Source organism: Coregonus clupeaformis, unplaced genomic scaffold (assembly GCF_020615455.1).
Source record: "Coregonus clupeaformis isolate EN_2021a unplaced genomic scaffold, ASM2061545v1 scaf0167, whole genome shotgun sequence".
Lineage (NCBI taxonomy): Eukaryota > Metazoa > Chordata > Actinopteri > Salmoniformes > Salmonidae > Coregonus > Coregonus clupeaformis.
The window spans coordinates 278,739-299,356 of NW_025533622.1; positions in this window are offsets into that span (position 1 = coordinate 278,739).

Below are 20,618 nucleotides of genomic sequence, written 5' to 3' on the forward strand. Positions count from 1 at the left end.
CCCACCACTGACCAACTGTCTCTGTTTTCAGTCCAGATAAAGATGTTGATACAACATTGTAAAAGACCCGCCACTGACCAACTGTCTCTGTTTTCAGTCCAGATAAAGATGTTGATACAACATTGTAAAAGACCCACCACTGACCAACTGTCTCTGTTTTCAGTCCAGATAAAGATGTTGATACGGCATTGAAAAAGACCCACCACTGCCCAACTGTCTCTGTTTTCAGTCCAGATAAAGATGTTGATACGGCATTGAAAAAGACCCACCACTGCCCAACTGTCTCTGTTTTCTGTACAGATAAAGATGTTGATACATTTTAACATACATTTTAGTCATTTAGCAGACACTCTTATCCAGAGCGACTTACAGTTAGTGAGTGCATACATTTTTCATATTGGCCCCCCGTGGGAAATGAACCCACAGCCCTGGCGTTGCAAGCGCCATGCTCTACCAACTGAGCATTGTAAAATAACCACCACTGACCACGTCTCTGTTTTCAGTCCAGATAAAGATGTTGATACAGCATTGTAAAAGACCCACCACATGTCTCTGTTTTCAGTCCAGATAAAGATGTTGATACAGCATTTAAAAAGACCCACCACTGACCACGTCTCTGTTTTCAGTCCAGATAAAGATGTTGATGCAGCATTGAAAAAGACCCACCACTGACCACGTCTCTGTTTTCAGTCCAGATAAAGATGTTGATACAGCATTGTAAAAGACCCACCACTGACCTAATGTCTCTGTTTTCTGTCCAGATAAAGATGTTGATACAGCATTGTAAAAGACCCACCACTCACAAATCCAAGAGTGAGCAGCGCCGGAGATGCCCAACTCGGAAAGGGTGGAGAGGAGGATCTGATGGTTCACAGTATCAAAGGCAGCGGATAGGTCTAGAAGGATAAGAGCAGAGGAGAGAGAGTTAGCTTTAGCAGTGCGGAGAGCCTCCCTGACACAGAGAAGAGCAGTCTCAGTTGAATGACCAGTCTTAAAACCTGACTGGTTTGGATCAAGAAGGTAATTCTGAGAGAGAGAGCAGGAGAGTTGGCTAGAGACGGCACGCTCAAGAGTTTTGGAGAGAAAAGAAAGAAGGGATACTGGTCTGTAGTTGTTGACATCGGAGGGATCGAGTGTAGGTTTTTTGAGGAGGGGTGCAACTCTCGCCCTCTTGAAGACGGAAGGGACATAGCCAACGGTCAACCATGAGTTGATGAGCGAGGTGAGGTAAGGGAGAAGGTCTCCGGAAATGGTCTGGAGAAGAGAGGAGGGGATAGGGTCAAGCGGGCAGGTTGTTGGGCGGCCGGCCGTCACAAGTCGCAAGATTTCATCTGGAGAGAGAGGGGAGAAAGAAGTCAAAGCATAGGGTAGGGCAGTGTGAGCAGGACCAGCGGTGTCATTTGACTTAATAAATGAGGATCGGATGTCGTCAACCTTCTTTTCAAAATGGTTGATGAAGTCATCAACAGAGAGGGAGGAGGGAGGGGGAGGAGGAGGAGGATTCAACAGGGAGGAGAAGGTGGCAAAGAGCTTCCTAGGGTTAGAGGCAGAGGCTTGAAATTTAGAGTGGTAAAAAGTGGCTTTAGCAGCGGAAACAGAGGAAGAGAATGTAGAGAGGAGGGAGTGAAAAGATGACAGGTCCGCAGGGAGTCTAGTTTTCCTCCATTTCCGCTCAGCTGCCCGGAGCCCTGTTCTGTGAGCTCACAATGAGTCGTCAAGCCACGGAGCAGGAGGGGAGGACCGAGCCGGCCGGGAGGATAGGGGACATAGAGAATCAAAGGATGCAGAAAGGGAGGAGAGGAGGGTTGAGGAGTCAGAATCAGGAGATTGGAGGGAGAAGGATTTAGCAGAGGGAAGAGATGATAGGATGGAAGAGGAGAGAGTAGCGGGAAAGAGAGAGCGAAGGTTGCGACGGCACATTACCATCTGAGTAGGGGCAGAGTGAGTAGTGTTGGAGGAGAGCGAGAGAGAAAAGGATACAAAGTAGTGGTCGGAGACTTGGAGGGGAGTTGCAGTGAGATAAGTAGAATAACAGCATCTAGTAAAGATGAGGTCAAGCGTATTGCCTGCCACTGACCACATGTCTCTGTTTTCAGTCCAAAAAAATATGTTGATACAGCACCTAATGTCTCTGTTTTCTGTCCAGATAAAGATGTTGATACAGCATTGAAAAAGACCCACCACTGACCACATGTCTCTGTTTTCTCTTTGAGTGCATCCCTCAGACCATCCTGTGTTTTATTAAGGATCCCCATTAGTTCCTGCTACTCTTCCTGAGGACCAGCAACATTAAGGCAGTTATATACAATTACAAGTATTACATGACATTACATTTCATAACACTTTTCACTACACATTCAGGCCACTGTTCTACTACCACACATCCACAATACAAAATCCGTGTGTACGTTTGTACAGTGTGTGTCTTATCATGTGTGTGTGTGTGTCTGTGCCTGTGTGTGTGTCTCTTCACAGTCCCTGCTGTTCCATTAGGTGTATCTTATTGTTTTAATCTGATTTTACTGCTTCCTTCGAGGCTAGCAACACTGAAGTATGAATGAGAGCACCAGCTGTTCCGGATGACTATGTGATCACGCTCTCCGTAGCCGATGTGAGTAAGACCTTTAAACAGGTCAACATTCACAAGGCCGCAGGGCAAGACGGATTACCAGGACGTGTACTCAGAGCATGTGCAGACCAACTGGCAAGTTTCTTCACTGACATTTTCAACCTCTCCCTGACCGAGTCTGTAATACCTACATATTTCAAGCAGACCACCATAGTCCCTGTGCCCAAGAAAGTGAAGGTAACCTGCCGAAATGACTACTGCCCCGTAGCACTAACATCGGTAGCAATGAAGTGCTTTGAAAGGCTAGTCATGGCTCACATCAACACCATCATCCTGGAAACCCTAGACCCACTTCAATTTGCATACCGCCCCAACAGATCCACAGATGACGCAATCTCTATTGCACTCCACACTGCCCTTTCCCACCAGGAGACTGAAAAGATCTGGCATGGGTCCCCAGACCCTCAAAAAGTTATACAGCTGCACCATCGAGAGCATCCTGACTGGTTGCATCACCGCCTGGTATGGCAACTGCTCGGCATCCGACCGCAAGGCATTACAGAGGGTAGTGCATATGGCCCAGTACATCACTGGGGCCAAGCTTCCTGCCATCCAGGACCTCAATACCAGGCAGTGTCAGAGGAAGGACCTAATGGTCAAAGACTGTACGGCAAGCGGTACCGGAGCGCCAAGTCTAGGTCCAAAAGGCTTCTTAACAGCTTCTACCCATAAGCCGTAAGACTGCTGAACAATTAATCAAATGGCCACCCGGACTATTTACATTGACCCCCCAACTTTGTTTTTACACTGCCGCTACTCGCTGTTTATTATCTATGCATAATTACTTTACCCCTACCTACATGTACAAATTACCTTGATTAACCTGTACCTCCGCACATTGACTTGGTACCGGTACATAGCCTCATTATTGTTATTTTATTGTGTTAGTTAATTATTTTGTTTTTAAATGTAGTTTATTTAGTAAATATTTTCTTAACTCTATTTTCATAAAACTGCATTGTTGGTTAAGGGCTTGTAAGTAAGCATTCCACACCTGTTGTATTCAGCGCATGTGACAAATACAATTTGATTTGATTTGATTTGCATCGTTTACTTGATGTAGAATAGAGTTCAATGTATTCTTGGCTCTATGCAGTACTGTGCGCCTCCCATAGTCTGTTCTGGACTTGGGGACTGTGAAGAGATCTGTGGTGACATGTCTTGTGGGGTATGCATGGGTGTCCGAACTGTGTGCTAGTAGTTTAAACAGACAGCTTGGTGCATTCAGCATGTCAACACTTCTTACAAAAACAAGTAGTGATGAAGTCAACTCTTCTTTCTTTTTTTTTTTTTCAACTCTACTTTGAGCCAGGAGAGATTGACATGCATATTATTAATGTTAGCTCTCCATGTACATCCAAGGGCCAGCCGTGCTGCCATGTTCTGAGCCAATTGCAAGTCCCTCTTTGTGGCACCTGACCAAACGACTGAACAGTAGTCCAGGTGCGACAAAACTAGGGCCTGTAGGACCTGCCTTGTTGATAGTGTTGTTAAGAAGGTAGAGCAGCGCTTTATTATGGACATACTTCTCCCCATCTTAGCTACTGTTGTATCATTGTGTTTTGACCATGACAGTTTACAATCCAGGGTTACTCCAAGCAGTTTAGTCACCTCAACTTGCTCAATTTCCATATGATTCGTTACTAGATTTAATTGAGGTTTAGGGTTTAGTGAATGATTGACCCAAATACAATGCTTTTAGTTTTTTGAAATATTTAGGACTAACTTATTTCTTGCCACCCATTCTGAAACTGACTGCAGCTCTTTGTTAAGTGTTGCAGTGACTTCACTCACTGTAGTAGCTGACGTGTATAGTATTGAGTCATCCACATACATAGACACACTGGCTTTACTCAAAGCCAGTGGCATGTCATTAGTAAAGATTGAAAAAAGTAATGGGCCTAGACAGCTGCCCTGGGGAATGCCTGATTCTACCTGGGTTATGTTGGAAAGGCTTCCATTAAAGAACACCCTCTGTGTTCTGTTAGACAGGTAACTCTTTATCCACATTATAGCAGGGGGTGTAAAGCCATAACTCATACGTTTTTCCAGCAGCAGACTATGATCGATAATGTCAAAAGCCGCACTGAAGTCTAACAAAAGGAGCTCCCACAATCTTTTATCATCAATGTCTCTCAGCCAATCATCAGTCATTTGTGTGAGAGCCGTGCATGTTGAACGTCCTTCCCTATAAGCCTGCTGAAAGTCTGTTGTCAATTTGTTTACTGTAAAATAGCATTGTATCTGGTCAAAAACACATTTTTCCCAAAGTTTACCAAGGGTTGGTAACAGGCTTATTGGTCGGCTACTTGAGCCAGTAAAGCGGGCTTTATTATTCTTGGGTAGCAGAATGACTTTTGCTTCCCTCCAGGCCTGAGGGCACATAATTTCTTGTAGGCTTAGTGATTGAAGATATGGCAAATAGGAGTGGCAATATCATCTGCTATTATCTTCAGTAATTTTCCTTCCAAGTTGTCAGACCCAGGTGGCTTGTCATTTTTGATAGACAACAACAACAAAATTAACCTCTTCCACACTCACTTTACGGAATTCAAAATTACAATGCTTGTCTTTCATAATTTGGTCAGTTATACTTGGATGTGTAGTGTCAGCGTTTGTTGCTGGCATGTCATTCCTAATTTTGATAATCTTGCCAATAAAAAAATCGTTAAACTGGTTGTCAATATCAGTGCTTTTTTTTGTGATGAATGAGCCCATCTGATTCAATGAATGATGGAGCTGAGTTTGCCTTTTTGATCAAGATTTTATATAAGGCGCTCCAAAGCTTTTTACTATCATTCTTTATGTCATTTATTTTTGTTTCATAGTGTAGTTTCTTCTTCTTTTTATTTAGTTTAGTCACATGATTTCTCAATTTGCAGTACTTTTGTCAATCGGTTGTGCAGCCAAATTTATTCGCCATTCCTTTTGCCTCATCCCTCTCAACCATACCATTTTTAAATTCCTCATCAATCCACAGGGATTTAACAGTTTTTACAGTCATTTTCTTAATGGGTGCTCATTAGTAACTGGAATTATCATTTCATAAATGTGTTAAGTGCATCTGCTGGTTGCTCCTCATTACACACCACAGACCAGCAAATATTCTTTACATCACCAACATAGGAATCACTACAAAACTGTGCCAGTATGATCCAGTTGTGGAGACTACAGCAGATCGAGCCTGTGGACGGACAGGTCAGTAACTCATCAAATATCATACAATATTGTGTAAAACATTGAATTTGTAGATGCTTCAATATTTTGACTTCATGTCCCCTTTTCCCCATGTTTTAGACGTGAGTCGTGACATGCGGAACATCAGGCTCACCCCACGAGAAGCAGTGCATGATGGGATGTCATGATCAACGCCACCCTCAGCAAGGAGATCTGCTGGAAGTGATGTTCTCTCACTCTGGGTGTAAGACATCATTTAAACATCACAGATATACATTCCCACAGTGCCCATGATAAAATGAAGTATGAATTGTGTTGTACTATGGAATGAAACTGAGGAGATGCACATCGCCGAAGTCAAGGATCGGTAGGATAGTCAGTTTTACGAGGGCATGTTTAGCAGCATGAGTGAAGGAGGCTTTGTTGCGAAACCGTAGATTTAGCTTTGGATTGGAGATGCTTAATGTGAGTCTGGAAGGAGAGTTTACGGTCTAACCAGACAGACACCTAGGTATTTGTAGTTGTCCACATATTCTAAGTCAGACCCGCCGAGAGTAGTGATTCTAGTCGGGTGGGCGGGTGCAAGCAGCGTTCGATTGAAGAGCATGCATTTAGTTTTACTAGCATTTAAGAGCAGTTGTAGGCCACGGAAGGAGTGTTGTATGGCATTGAAGCTCATTTGGAGGTTTGTTAACACATTGTCCAATGAAGGGCCAGATGTATACAAAATGGTGTCATCTGCATAGAGGTGGATCTGAGAGTCACCAGCAGCAAGAGCGACATCATTGATATACACAGAGAATAGAGTCAGCCCGAGAATTGAACCCTGTGGCACCCCCATTGAGACTGCCAGAGGTCCAGACAACAGGCCCTCCGATTTGACACATTGAACTCTATCTGAAAAGTAGTTGGTGAACCAGGGGAGGCAGTCAGTTGAGAAACCAAGGCTATTTAGTCTGCCAATAAGAATGCGGTGATTGACAGAGTCAAAAGCCTTGGCCAGGTCGATGAAGACGGCTGCACAGTACTGTCTATTATCGATCGCGGTTATTATATCGTTTAGGACCTTGAGCGTGGCTGAGGTGCACCCATGACCAGCTCGGAAACCAGATTGCATAGCGGAGAAGGTACGGTGGGATTCGAAGTGGTCGGTGATCTGTTTGTCAACTTGGCTTTCAAATACTTTGGAAAGGCAGGGCAGGATGGATATAGGTCTGTAACAGTTTGGATCTAGAGTGTCTAATCTCTGGGGATCTCAGACGATAACGAAAGAGAGGTTGAACAGGCTAGTAATAGGGGTTGCGACAATTTCTGCGGCTAATTTTAGAAAGAAAGGGTCCAGATTGTCTAGCCCAGCTGATTTGTAGGGGTCCAGATTTTGCAGCTCTTTCAGGACATCAGCTATCTGAATTTGGGTGAAGGAGAAGCGGGGGCGGCATGGGCAAGTTGCAGCGGAGGGTGCAGAGCTGGTGGCCGGGGTAGTGGTAGCCAGGTGGAAAGCATGGCAAGCCGTAGCAAAACGCTTGTTGAAATTTCGATTATTGTAGATTTATCGGTGGTGACAGTATTTCCTAGCCTCAGTGCAGTGGGCAGTTGGGAGGAGGTGCTCTTATTCTCCATGGACTTTACAGTGTCCCAAAACTTTTTGGAGTTAGTGCTACAGGATGCAAATTTCTGTTTGAAAAAGCTAGCCTTTGCTTTCCTAACTGATTGTGTATATTGGTTCCTGACTTCCCTGAAAAGTTGCATATCGCGGGGGCTGTTCGATGCTAATGCAGTACGCCACAGGATGTTTTTGTGCTGGTCAAGGGCAGTCTGAGGAGAACCATGGGCTATATCTGTTCTTAGTTCTGAATTTTTTTGAATGGGGCATGCTTATTTAAGATGGAGAGGAAAGCACTTTTGAAGAACATCCAGGCATCCTCTACTGACGGAATGAGGTCAATATCCATCCAGCATACCTGGGCCAGGTCAATTAGAAAGGCCTGCTCGCTGAAGTTTTTTAGGGAGCGTTTGACAGTGATGAGGGGTAGTCGTTTGACCGTGGACCCATTACGGACGCAGGCAATGAGGCAGTGATCGCTGAGATCCTGGTTGAAGACAGCGGAGGTGTATTTAGAGGGTAAATTAGTCAGGATGATATCTATGAGGGTGCCCATGTTTACAGATTTAGGGTTGTACCTGGTAGGTTCCTTGATAATTTGTGTGAGATTGAGGGCATCTAGTTTAGATTGTAGGACGGCCGGGGTGTTAAGCATATCCCAGTTTAGGTCACCAAGCAGTACGAACTCTGAGGATAGATGGGGGGCAATCAGTTCACATATGGTGTCCAGGGCACAACTGGGGGCTGAGGGGGGTCTGTAGCAAGCGGCAACAGTGAGAGACTTATTTCTGGAAAGGTGGATTTTTAGAAGTAGAAGCTCAAACTGTTTGGGCACAGACCTGGATAGTATGATAGAGCTCTGCAGGCTATCTCTACAGTAGATTCCAACTCTGCCCCCTTTGGCAGTTCTATCTAGACGGAAAATGTTGTAGTTCGGGATGGAAATTTCTGAATTTTTGGTGGCCTTCCTAAGCCAGGATTCAGACACTGCTAGAACATCAGGGTTGGCAGAGTGTGCTAACGCAGTGGATAACTCAAACTTGGGGAGGAGGCTTCTGATGTTAACATGCAAGAAACCAAGGCTTTTACGGTTACAGAAGTCAACAAATGATAGTGCCTGGGGAGTAGGAGTGATACTGGGGGCTACAAGGCCTGGGTTAACCTCTACATCACCAGAGGAACAGAGAAGGAATAGAACAGATAAAGGCTTTAAGTACTGGTCTTCTAGTGCGTTGGGTACAGAGAATAAAAGGGGCAGATTTCCGGGTGTTGTAGAATAGATTCAGGGCATTATGTACAGACAAGGATATAGAAGTCTAGTATTCTGTTGGTCTATAGTTCTATAGGTCTATAGGTCTAGTATTCTGTTGGTCTGTAGTTCTATAGTTCTATAGGTCTAGTATTCTGTTGGTCTACAGTTCTATAGTTCTATAGGTCTAGTATTCTGTTGGTCTGTAGTTCTATAGTTCTATAGGTCTACTATTCTGTTGGTCTATAGTTCTATAGGTCTAGTATTCTGTTGGTCTATAGTTCTATAGGTCTATAGGTCTAGTATTCTGTTGGTCTATAGTTCTATAGTTCTATAGGTCTAGTATTCTGTTGGTCTATAGTTCTATAGGTCTATAGGTCTAGTATTCTGTTGGTCTATAGGTCTATAGTTCTATAGGTCTAGTATTCTGTTGGTCTATAGTTCTATAGTTCTATAGGTCTAGTATTCTGTTGGTCTATAGTTCTATAGGTCTATAGGTCTAGTATTCTGTTTGTCTATAGTTCTATAGGTCTATAGTTCTAGTATTCGGTTGGTCGATAGTTCTATAGGTCTATAGGTCTAGTATTATTTTGGTCTATAGTTCTATAGTTCTATAGGTCTAGTATTCTGTTGGTCTATAGGTCTATAGTTCTATAGGTCTATATGTCTAGTATTCTGTTGGGCTATAGTTATATAGGTCTATAGGTCTAGTATTCTGTTGGTCTATAGTTCTATAGTTCTATAGGTCTAGTATTCTGTTGGTCTATAGTTCTATAGTTCTATAGGTCTAGTATTCTGTTTGTCTATAGTTCTATAGGTCTATAGTTCTAGTATTCTGTTGGTCTATAGTTCTATAGATCTATAGGTCTAGTATTCTGTTGGTCTATGAAAAGTATGAAAATGTATGCACTCACTAACTGTAAGTCGCTCTCGATAAGAGTGTCTGATAAATGACTAAAATGTAAAAATGTCTATAGTTCTATAGTTCTATAGGTCTATAGTTCTGTCATCTTTAATGTACCATCACTTGCCCAATTAATTTTAATAGGGTCAATGGACTTTGAATAATTTCATGGAAGAGTCCTCAGCCCTTCGCTGGGTTTCAAGGTGAATGGGAACCACAACCATTAATCTTTTTACTGTCAAAGGACTGTGGGTTAGACTCTTCCTGGTTGGCCCTGGACCATACCTCTGAAGCGGTGGTTTTAACATTTTCACAACGCTGTTTATTTGTTTGCATTTACATTCAGGAACCATCCGTCTATTAGATAATATAAAAGGATGAGGTTAGGTATGAGAGAGGATTGGGTGTTGTCAGGCAGGGATTTCCTCGTTAGTTTAGCCATGGACTTTGCTTATTTACTTATCTGGTGAATTATTCAAATGAATGAAGATGAAATGTCATGGGATTCTTAAGGTCAACTGATAGTAGTTATTTACATTTTAGTCATTTAGCAGACGCTCTTATCCAGAGCGACTTACAGTTAGTGAGTGCATACATTTTCATACTGGCCCCCCGTGGGAGACAAACCCACAACCCTGGCGTTGCAAGCGCCATGCTCTACCAACTGAGCTACGGGAGTTATAGTTGATATTGAGATGTGTCTACCATAACTACTATCTATATAATATCCAATATATAAAGGCGTCATTATCATTCTGAGTCCTCCAAGGTCAACTAAGGAAATCAAGAAAGTCAGGCCACTATATTCATCCAAGCATCTTATATCGATGGCTTATGCTGCTAAATATTACATCCCTTTTCATTTGTTTCATTCTACTCAAAATATCCCAGCTGGGATTACAGTGTATTGTAGTCTAAATACATGTACACTGTATAACAGAAAACCTGTTAACATCACTAACATAATAACCTACTATTAAACTAAAACTACCTTTATTCATAATGAGTCATTTGATAGCTTTTGTTTTGTGTATTTATTTATCCAGAATCTCATCTGAAATCATATTTATAAAGCTTAGATATCCAAGTTTGATCACAATTTCTGGTGATGTCAGACAGCTCCGCCTTCTCTTCCTGCTGAGGACTTTTCAAAACATATGACAAAAGCACAGGGCAGAAGAACATCGGTGATGGTGCTGTTAGGGACCGAGTGGAGGAAGAATGGCGCCAAGCTCAAACTTACATCTCCCGAATACAGTATATAAAGTAACTACGTCTCTCAAATGCAGTATATACCTACATCTCCCAAATCAAATAAAATTTTATTTACCACATGCGCCGAATACAACAGGTGTAGACATTACCGTGAAATGCTTACTTACAGCCCTTAACCAACAATGCATTTATTTTTTTAACAGTAGGGAGGCTATATATACAGGGGGGTACCGGTGCAGAGTCAATGTGCGGGGGCACCGGCTAGTTGAGGTAATATGTACATGTGGGTAGAGTTAAAGTGACTATGCATAAATAATTAACAGAGTAGCAGCAGCGTAAAAAGATGGGGTGGGGGTGGGGGGGCAGTGCAAATAGTCTGGGTAGCCATGATTAGCTGTTCAGGAGTTTTATGGCTTGGGGGTAGAAGCTGTTGAGAAGCCTTTTGGACCTAGACTTGGCGCTCCGGTACCACTTGCCGTGCGGTAGCAGAGAGAACAGTCTATGACTAGGGTGGCTGGAGTCTTTGACAATTTTGAGGGCCTTCCTCTGACACTGCCTGGTATAGAGGTCCTGGATGGCAGGAAGCTTGGCCCCAGTGATGTACTGGGCCGTACGCACTACCCTCTGTAGTGCCTTGCGGTTGGAGGCAGAGCAGTTGCCATACCAGGCAGTGATGCAACCAGTCAGGATGCTCTCGATGGTGCAGCTGTAGAACCTTTTGAGGATCTGAGGTCCCATGCCAAATCTTTTCAGTCTCCTGAGGGGGAATAGGTTTTGTCGTGCCCTCTTCTCGACTGTCTTGGTGTGCTTGGACCATGTTAGTTTGTTGGTGATGTGGACACCAAGGAACTTGAAGCTCTCAACCTGCTCCAATACAGCCCCGTCGATGAGAATGGGGGCGTGCTCGGTCCTCTTCTTTTTCCTGTAGTCCACAATCATCTCATTTTTCTTGATCACATTGAGGGAGAGGTTGTTGTCCTGGCACCACACGGCCAGATCTCTGACCTCCTCCCTATAGGCTGTCTCATCGTTGTCTGTGATCAGGCCTACCACTGTTGTGTCATCGGCAAACTTAATGATGGTGTTGGAGTCGTGCCTGGCCATGCAGTCATGGGTGAACAGGGAGTACAGGAGGGGACTGAGCACGCATCCCTGAGGGGCCCCCGTGTTAAGGATCAGCGTGGCAGATGTGTTGTTATATGAACTAGAGACAGCTGTTGTTTTCAATGTAATCTAGTCCATAACGCCTGTGCCCTAGTCCATAACGCCTGTGCTCTAGTCCATAACGCCTGTGCTCTGGTCCATAACGCCTGTGCTCTAGTCCATAACGCCTGTGCTCTAGTCCATAACGCCTGTGCCCCTAGTCCATAACGCCTGTGCTCTGGTCCATAACGCCTGTGCTCTAGTCCATAACGCCTGTGCTCTAGTCCATAACGCCTGTGCTCTAGTCCATAACGCCTGTGCTCTGGTCCATAACGCCTGTGCTCTGGTCCATAACGCCTGTGCTCTGGTCCATAACGCCTGTGCCCCTAGTCCATAACGCCTGTGCTCTGGTCCATAACGCCTGTCCTCTAGTCCATTTCGCCTGTGCTCTAGTCCATAACGCCTGTGCCCCTAGTCCATAACGCCTGTGCTCTAGTCCATAACACCTGTGCTCTAGTCCATTTCGCCTGTGCTCTGGTCCATAACGCCTGTGCTCTAGTCCATAACGCCTGTGCTCTAGTCCATAACGCCTGTGCTCTAGTCCATAACGCCTGTGCTCTGGTCCATAACGCCTGTGCTCTGGTCCATAACGCCTGTGCTCTGGTCCATAACGCCTGTGCTCTAGTCCATAACGCCTGTGCTCTAGTCCATAACGCCTGTGCTCTAGTCCATAACGGCTGTGCTCTAGTCCATAACGCCTGTGCTCTAGTCCATAACGCCTGTGCTCTAGTCCATAACGCCTGTGCTCTGGTCCATAACGCCTGTGCTCTGGTCCATAACGCCTGTGTTCTAGTCCATAACGCCTGTGCTCTAGTCCATAACGCCTGTGCTCTAGTCCATAACGCCTGTGCTCTGGTCCATAACGCCTGTGCTCTGGTCCATAACGCCTGTGCTCTAGTCCATAACGCCTGTGCTCTAGTCCATAACGCCTGTGCCCCTAGTCCATAACGCCTGTGCTCTGGTCCATAACGCCTGTGCTCTAGTCCATAACGCCTGTGCTCTAGTCCATAACGCCTGTGCTCTAGTCCATAACGCCTGTGCTCTGGTCCATAACGCCTGTGCTCTGGTCCATAACGCCTGTGCTCTGGTCCATAACGCCTGTGCCCCTAGTCCATAACGCCTGTGCTCTGGTCCATAACGCCTGTCCTCTAGTCCATTTCGCCTGTGCTCTAGTCCATAACGCCTGTGCCCCTAGTCCATAACGCCTGTGCTCTAGTCCATAACACCTGTGCTCTAGTCCATTTCGCCTGTGCTCTGGTCCATAACGCCTGTGCTCTAGTCCATAACGCCTGTGCTCTAGTCCATAACACCTGTGCTCTAGTCCATAACGCCTGTGCTCTAGTCCATAACGCCTGTGCTCTGGTCCATAACGCCTGTGCTCTGGTCCATAACGCCTGTGCTCTAGTCCATAACGCCTGTGCTCTAGTCCATAACGCCTGTGCTCTAGTCCATAACGGCTGTGCTCTAGTCCATAACGCCTGTGCTCTAGTCCATAACGCCTGTGCTCTAGTCCATAACGCCTGTGCTCTGGTCCATAACGCCTGTGCTCTGGTCCATAAAGCCTGTGCTCTAGTCCATAACGCCTGTGCTCTAGTCCATAACGCCTGTGCCCCTAGTCCATAACGCCTGTGCTCTGGTCCATAACGCCTGTGCTCTAGTCCATAACGCCTGTGCTCTAGTCCATAACGCCTGTGCTCTAGTCCATAACGCCTGTGCTCTGGTCCATAACGCCTGTGCTCTGGTCCATAACGCCTGTGCTCTGGTCCATAACGCCTGTGCCCCTAGTCCATAACGCCTGTGCTCTGGTCCATAACGCCTGTCCTCTAGTCCATTTCGCCTGTGCTCTAGTCCATAACGCCTGTGCCCCTAGTCCATAACGCCTGTGCTCTAGTCCATAACGCCTGTGCTCTAGTCCATAACGCCTGTGCTTTAGTCCATAACGCCTGTGCTCTAGTCCATAACGCCTGTGCTCTAGTCCATAACGCCTGTGCTCTGGTCCATAACGCCTGTGCTCTAGTCCATAACGCCTGTGCTCTAGTCCATAACGCCTGTGCTCTGGTCCATAACGCCTGTGATCTAGTCCATAACGCCTGTGCTCTAGTCCATAACGCCTGTGCTCTGGTCCATAACGCCTGTGCTCTAGTCCATAACGCCTGTGCTCTAGTCCATAACGCCTGTGCTCTGGTCCATAACGCCTGTGCCCCTAGTCCATAACGCCTGTGCCCCTAGTCCATAACGCCTGTGCTCTAGTCCATAACGCCTGTGCTCTAGTCCATAACGCCTGTGCTCTGGTCCATAACGCCTGTGCTCTGGTCCATAACGCCTGTGCTCTGGTCCATAACGCCTGTGCTCTGGTCCATAACGCCTGTGCTCTGGTCCATAACGCCTGTGCTCTGGTCCATAACGCCTGTGCCCCTAGTCCATAACGCCTGTGCTCTAGTCCATAACGCCTGTGCTCTAGTCCATAACGCCTGTGCTTTAGTCCATAACGCCTGTGCTCTAGTCCATAACGCCTGTGCTCTAGTCCATAACGCCTGTGCTCTGGTCCATAACGCCTGTGCTCTGGTCCATAACGCCTGTGCTCTAGTCCATAACGCCTGTGCTCTAGTCCATAACGCCTGTGCTCTGGTCCATAACGCCTGTGCTCTAGTCCATAACGCCTGTGCTCTAGTCCATAACGCCTGTGCTCTGGTCCATAACGCCTGTGCTCTAGTCCATAACGCCTGTGCTCTAGTCCATAACGCCTGTGCTCTGGTCCATAACGCCTGTGCCCCTAGTCCATAACGCCTGTGCCCCTAGTCCATAACGCCTGTGCTCTAGTCCATAACGCCTGTGCTCTAGTCCATAACGCCTGTGCTCTGGTCCATAACCCCTGTGCTCTAGTCCATAACGCCTGTGCTCTGGTCCATAACGCCTGTGCTCTAGTCCATAACGCCTGTGCTCTAGTCCATAACGCCTGTGCCCCTAGTCCATAACGCCTGTGCCCCTAGTCCATAACGCCTGTGCTCTAGTCCATAACGCCTGTGCCCGTAGTCCATAACGCCTGTGCCCCTAGTCCATAACGCCAGTGCTCTAGCACTGCAGCAAGCGTGAGCAGCAACGATGTCATCACTTCATCCAGAAACATGACAGACATTGGATGACTATAAAATGTTAATATCTTCGGCTGTGAGAGATGGAAAAAAAACAGCCTATAAGACAATTACTTGTTTTGTGTCCAAAGTTAATGACTACAGTGACTTAACTGTAATTTTCTAATTTTACTTCTCTATGGGGCCGTCTATGGGAATTGTCTTTTTGGGCTCGACTTCAGCTAAACTGCAATACTGAAAGTGTCCTCTCGGTACAGTGAAACGCGTGCTTCTACCTTGAGCTGGGGGCTTGGTCTGACCACAAATTACTACATGGGGTCGGTTCAGTTCCATCAAATGTTTGCTACGTTGCGTGACAGTTTGTACTGAACAACACGTTTAACCGAAATATTTTTCAACGTTCTTGAACAGACTTTGAGGTACGTTTGCTCCGTTTGGTGGGTGTGGCGGGGTGTGGCTTGAAGCAATGAGTGATATATTTAAAGGGCAGCGGAGCTGCTAACCTAACTAACTAACCTAACTAACCTAGCTCCCTAACTAACCTAACTAACCTAGCTCCCTAACTGGTCGAACAGCACCATGTAACCTAACTAACCTAGCTCCCTAACCCACAACCTCCCCCAGGACAGCACCAGCCCTGGCTTTCATTCATACTGTAGACAGGACAGCACTATAGATGCAAGGACTAACTGAAGTTCAAGACATTAACATCATATATTTAAACAATAAACCCTGTAATTTGGTGTTATCATAAAAGACAGTTGTGCTTCACTCATGAGGCATTTATGCTATAAGTTATTATTCAATAATCAATTGAGGCTTCACCCTAACCCTAACCCTATACCAATAATTGAAATGACAATTGAACAGATTCCCAGATTGCACCTTTAACCAGCCATGTTGCAATTTTTCCAAAATATTGACTGACCTAATGGTTTTGTATTCCTGCCAGTGCCACTATAGGTGATCCTGGCGGCCAATACAGATGCCAATGTGGTTCCTGCCGGTGCCACTATAGGTGATCATGGTGGCCAATACAGATGCCAATGTGGTTCCTGCCAGTGCCACTATAGGTGATCCTGGCGGCCAATACAGATGCCAATGTGGTTCCTGCCGGTGCCCCTATAGGTGATCCTGGCGGCCAATACAGATGCCAATGTGGTTCCTGCCGGTGCCCCTATAGGTGATCCTGGTGGCCAATACAGATGCCAATGTGGGATTCAGTACGATGGAAGACATACTCATCATAATCAGAACGCTTGTCCAGCGTCAGATGAACTGATGGAGACAGGCATGGATTGGTGTCAACACCACCAACACTTCATCCAATCTGTTCTTGGTATTACATTACATTTCATTTACATTTACGTCATTTAGCAGACGCTCTTATCCAGAGCGACTTACAAATTGGTGCATTCACCCTATAGCCAGTGGGATAACCACTTTACAATTATTATTTTTATTATTTATTTTTGGGGGGGGGGGGGTAGAAGGATTACTTCATCCTACCCCAGGTATTCCATAAAAGAGGTGGGGTTTCAAGTGTCTCTGGAAGGTGGTGAGTGACTCCGCTGTCCTGGCGTCGTGAGGGAGCTTGTTCCACCATTGGGGTGCCAAAGCAGCGAACAGTTTTGACTGGGCTGAGCGGGAACTGTGCTTCCGCAGAGGTAGGGGGGCCAGCAGGCCAGAGGTGGATGAACGCAATGCCCTCGTTTGGGTGTAGGGACTGATCAGAGCCTGAAGGTACGGAGGTGCCGTTCCCCTCACAGCTCCGTAGGCAAGCACCATGGACTTGTAGCAGATGCGAGCTTCAACTGGAAGCCAGTGGAGTGTGCGGAGGAGCGGGGTGACGTGAGAGAACTTGGGAAGGTTGAACACCAGACGGGCTGCGGCATTCTGGATGAGTTGTAGGGGTTTAATGGCACAGGCAGGGAGCCCAGCCAACAGCGAGTTGCAGTAATCCAGACGGGGAGATGACAAGTGCCTGGATTAGGACCTGTGCCGCTTCCTGTGTAAGGCAGGGTCGTACTCTCCGAATGTTGTAGAGCATGAACCTACAGGATCGGGTCACCGCCTTGATGTTAGCGGAGAACGACAGGGTGTTGTCCAGGGTTACGCCAAGGTTCTTCGCACTCTGGGAGGAGGACACAACGGAGTTGTCAACCGTGATGGCGAGATCATGGAACGGGCAGTCCTTCCCCGGGAGGAAGAGCAGCTCCGTCTTGCCGAGGTTCAGCTTGAGGTGGTGATCCGTCATCCACACTGATATGTCTGCCAGACATGCAGAGATGCGATTCGCCACCTGGTTATCAGAAGGGGGAAAGGAGAAGATTAGTTGTGTGTCGTCTGCGTAGCAATGATAGGAGAGGCCATGTGAGGATATGACAGAGCCATGTGACTTGGTGTATAGCGAGAATAGGAGAGGGCCTAGAACTGAGCCCTGGGGGACACCAGTGGTGAGAGCACGTGGTGCGGAGACAAATTCTCGCCATGCCACTTGGTAGGAGCGACCGGTCAGGTAGGACGCAATCCAAGAGTGAGCCGCGCCGGAGATGCCCAACTCGGAGAGGGTGGAGAGGAGGATCTGATGGTTCACAGTATCAAAGGCAGCAGACAGGTCTAGAAGGACAAGAGCAGAGGAGAGAGAGTTAGCTTTAGCAGTGCGGAGAGCCTCCTTGACACAGAGAAGAGGAGTCTCAGTTGAATGACCAGTCTTGAAACCTGACTGGTTTGGATCAAGAAGGTCATTCTGAGAGAGATAGCAAGAGAGTTGGCTAAAGACGGCACGCTCAAGAGTTTTGGAGAGAAAAGAAAGAAGGGATACTGGTCTGTAGTTGTTGACATCAGAGGGATCGAGTGTTGGTTTTTTGAGAAGGGGTGCAACTCTCGCTCTCTTGAAGACGGAAGGGACATAGCCAGCGGTCAAGGATGAGTTGATGAGCGAGGTGAGGTAAGGGAGAAGGTCACCGGAGATGGTCTGGAGAAGAGAGGAGGGGATAGGGTCAAGCGGGCAGGTTGTCGCAAGATTTTATCTGGAGAGAGAGGGGAGAAAGAAGTCAAAGCAGTGTCATTTGACTTAACAAACGAGGACCGGATGTCGTCAACTTCTTTTCAAAATGGTTGACGAAGTCATCCACAGAGAGGGGGGAGGGGGAGGAGGATTCAGCAGGGAGGAGAAGGTGGCAAAGAGCTTCCTAGGGTTAGAGGCAGATGCTTGGAATTTCGAGTGGTAGAAAGTGGCTTTAGCAGCAGAAACAGATGAAGAAAATGTAGAGAGGAGGGAGTGAAAAGATGCCAGGTCCGCAGGGAGTCTAGTTTTCCTCCATTTCCGCTCGGCTGCCCGGAGCCCTGTTCTGTGAGCTCGCAATGAGTCGTCAAGCCACGGAGCAGGAGGGGAGGACCGAGCCGGCCGGGAGGATAGGGGACATAGAGAGTCAAAGGATGCAGAAAGGGAGGAGAGGAGGGTTGAGGAGGCAGAATCAGGAGATTGGAGAAGGATTGAGCAGAGGGAAGAGATGATAGGATGGAAGAGGAGAGAGTAGCGGGAGAGAGAGAGCGAAGGTTGCGACGGCGCATTACCATCTGAGTAGGGGCAGAGTGAGTAGTGTTTGAGTAGAGCGAGAGAGAAAAGGATACAAAGTAGTGGTCGGAGACATGGAGGGGAGTTGCAGTGAGATTAGTAGAAGAACAGCATCTAGTAAAGATGAGGTCAAGCGTATTGCCTGCCTTGTGAGTAGGGGGGGACGGTGAGAGGGTGAGGACAATATGTCTAGCTATTGTATACTGTATATGGTTTTTTGTACTTTTTTCCCAATTTTTCTCCCCAATCTCATGATATCCAATTGCTAGTTATGATCTTGTCTCAACGGGCTCGGGAAAGGCGAAGGTTGAGACATGCATTTATTTTCTGAGACATGGACCATACTACAGACCAGACAGAGATGATACAGCTCCATGGACCATACTACAGACCAGACAGAGATGATACAGCTCCATGGACCATACTACAGACCAGACAGAGATGATACAGCTCCATGGACCATACTACAGACCAGACAGAGATGATACAGCTCCATGGACCATACTACAGACCAGACAGAGATGATACAGCTCCATGGACCATACTACAGACCAGACAGAGATGATACAGCTCCATGGACCATACTACAGACCAGACAGAGATGATACAGCTCCATGGACCATACTACAGACCAGACAGAGATGATACAGCTCCATGGACCATACTACAGACCAGACAGAGATGATACAGCTCCATGGACCATGCTACAGACCAGACAGAGATGATACAGCTCCATGGACCATACTACAGAGTACAGTACACACTTCTAGGAGTATTACCATGCAGACTGTAGTAAAACCTAAACTTGATTCCCTGGAATCCATCAGGCCCCTCTTGGAAAGATCCCCTGGAATCCATCAGGCCCCTCTTGGAGTGATCCCCTGGAATCCATCAGGCCCCTCTTGGAGTGATCCCCTGGAATCCATCAGGCCCCTCTTGGAGTGATCCCCTGGAATCCATCAGGCCCCTCTAGGAGTGTAGACTGCAGCAGACAGACTCTCAGAGAATTAATCACTATCTAAAACTTGAAAAGTTTTTTTTTTTCTCTCTGTTAAATATCTATAATATATATTAATAGCTATAATATATTTCAATGTGGGCATGGTCCAGTAAATGTAAATAAAGATAAAACTGCACATTTAATCAAGATTGGTAAATTGTTTTGTTTGCTTTTCAAGTTTAACCAAATAAAGCACCTTGTGAAGACAGCTTTGTGTTTGAGCGACATCATCAACAAAGTTTCTGATATCAGGGAATGCAAATGTGAGCGACCCTGTTGATGGCTATTTGCATCTCATTAGGCTGAAGTATATTTAAATGGTGGTTTCACTACATCACTCTAAACATGACATGTTGGTTTAGAGCTCACAGCTTTCTGGTTGCTGTCCAGCATGGCAGGCAGTCAGGTAGGTAGGTAGGGAAGCAGGCAGGCAGGCAGTCAGGTAGGTAGGTAGGTAGGGAAGCAGGCAGGCAGGCAGACACAGGTGGGCAGGGAGGGAGGCAGGTAGGGAGGTAGGGAGGTACAGTTGAAGTCAGAAGTTTACATATACCTTAGCCAAATACAACTCAGTTTTTCACAATTCCTGACATTTAGTCCTAGTAAAAATTCCCTGTCTTAGGTCAGTTAGGATCACCACTTTATTTTAAGAATGTGAAATGTCAGAATAATAGTAGAGAGAATTATTTATTTAAGCTTTTATTTCTTTCATCACATTCCCAGTGGGTCAGAAGTTTACATACACTCAATTAGTATTTGGTAGAATTGCCTTTACATTTTTTAACTTGGGTCAAACGTTTCGGGTAGCCTTCCACAAGCTTCCTGAGTCAGGTTTATAGGCCTCCTTGCTCGCACACATTTTTCAGTTCTGCCCACACATCTTCTATAGGATTGAGGTCAGGGCTTTGTGATGGCCACTCCAATACCTTGACTTTGTTGTTCTTAAGCCATTTTGCCACAACTTTGGAA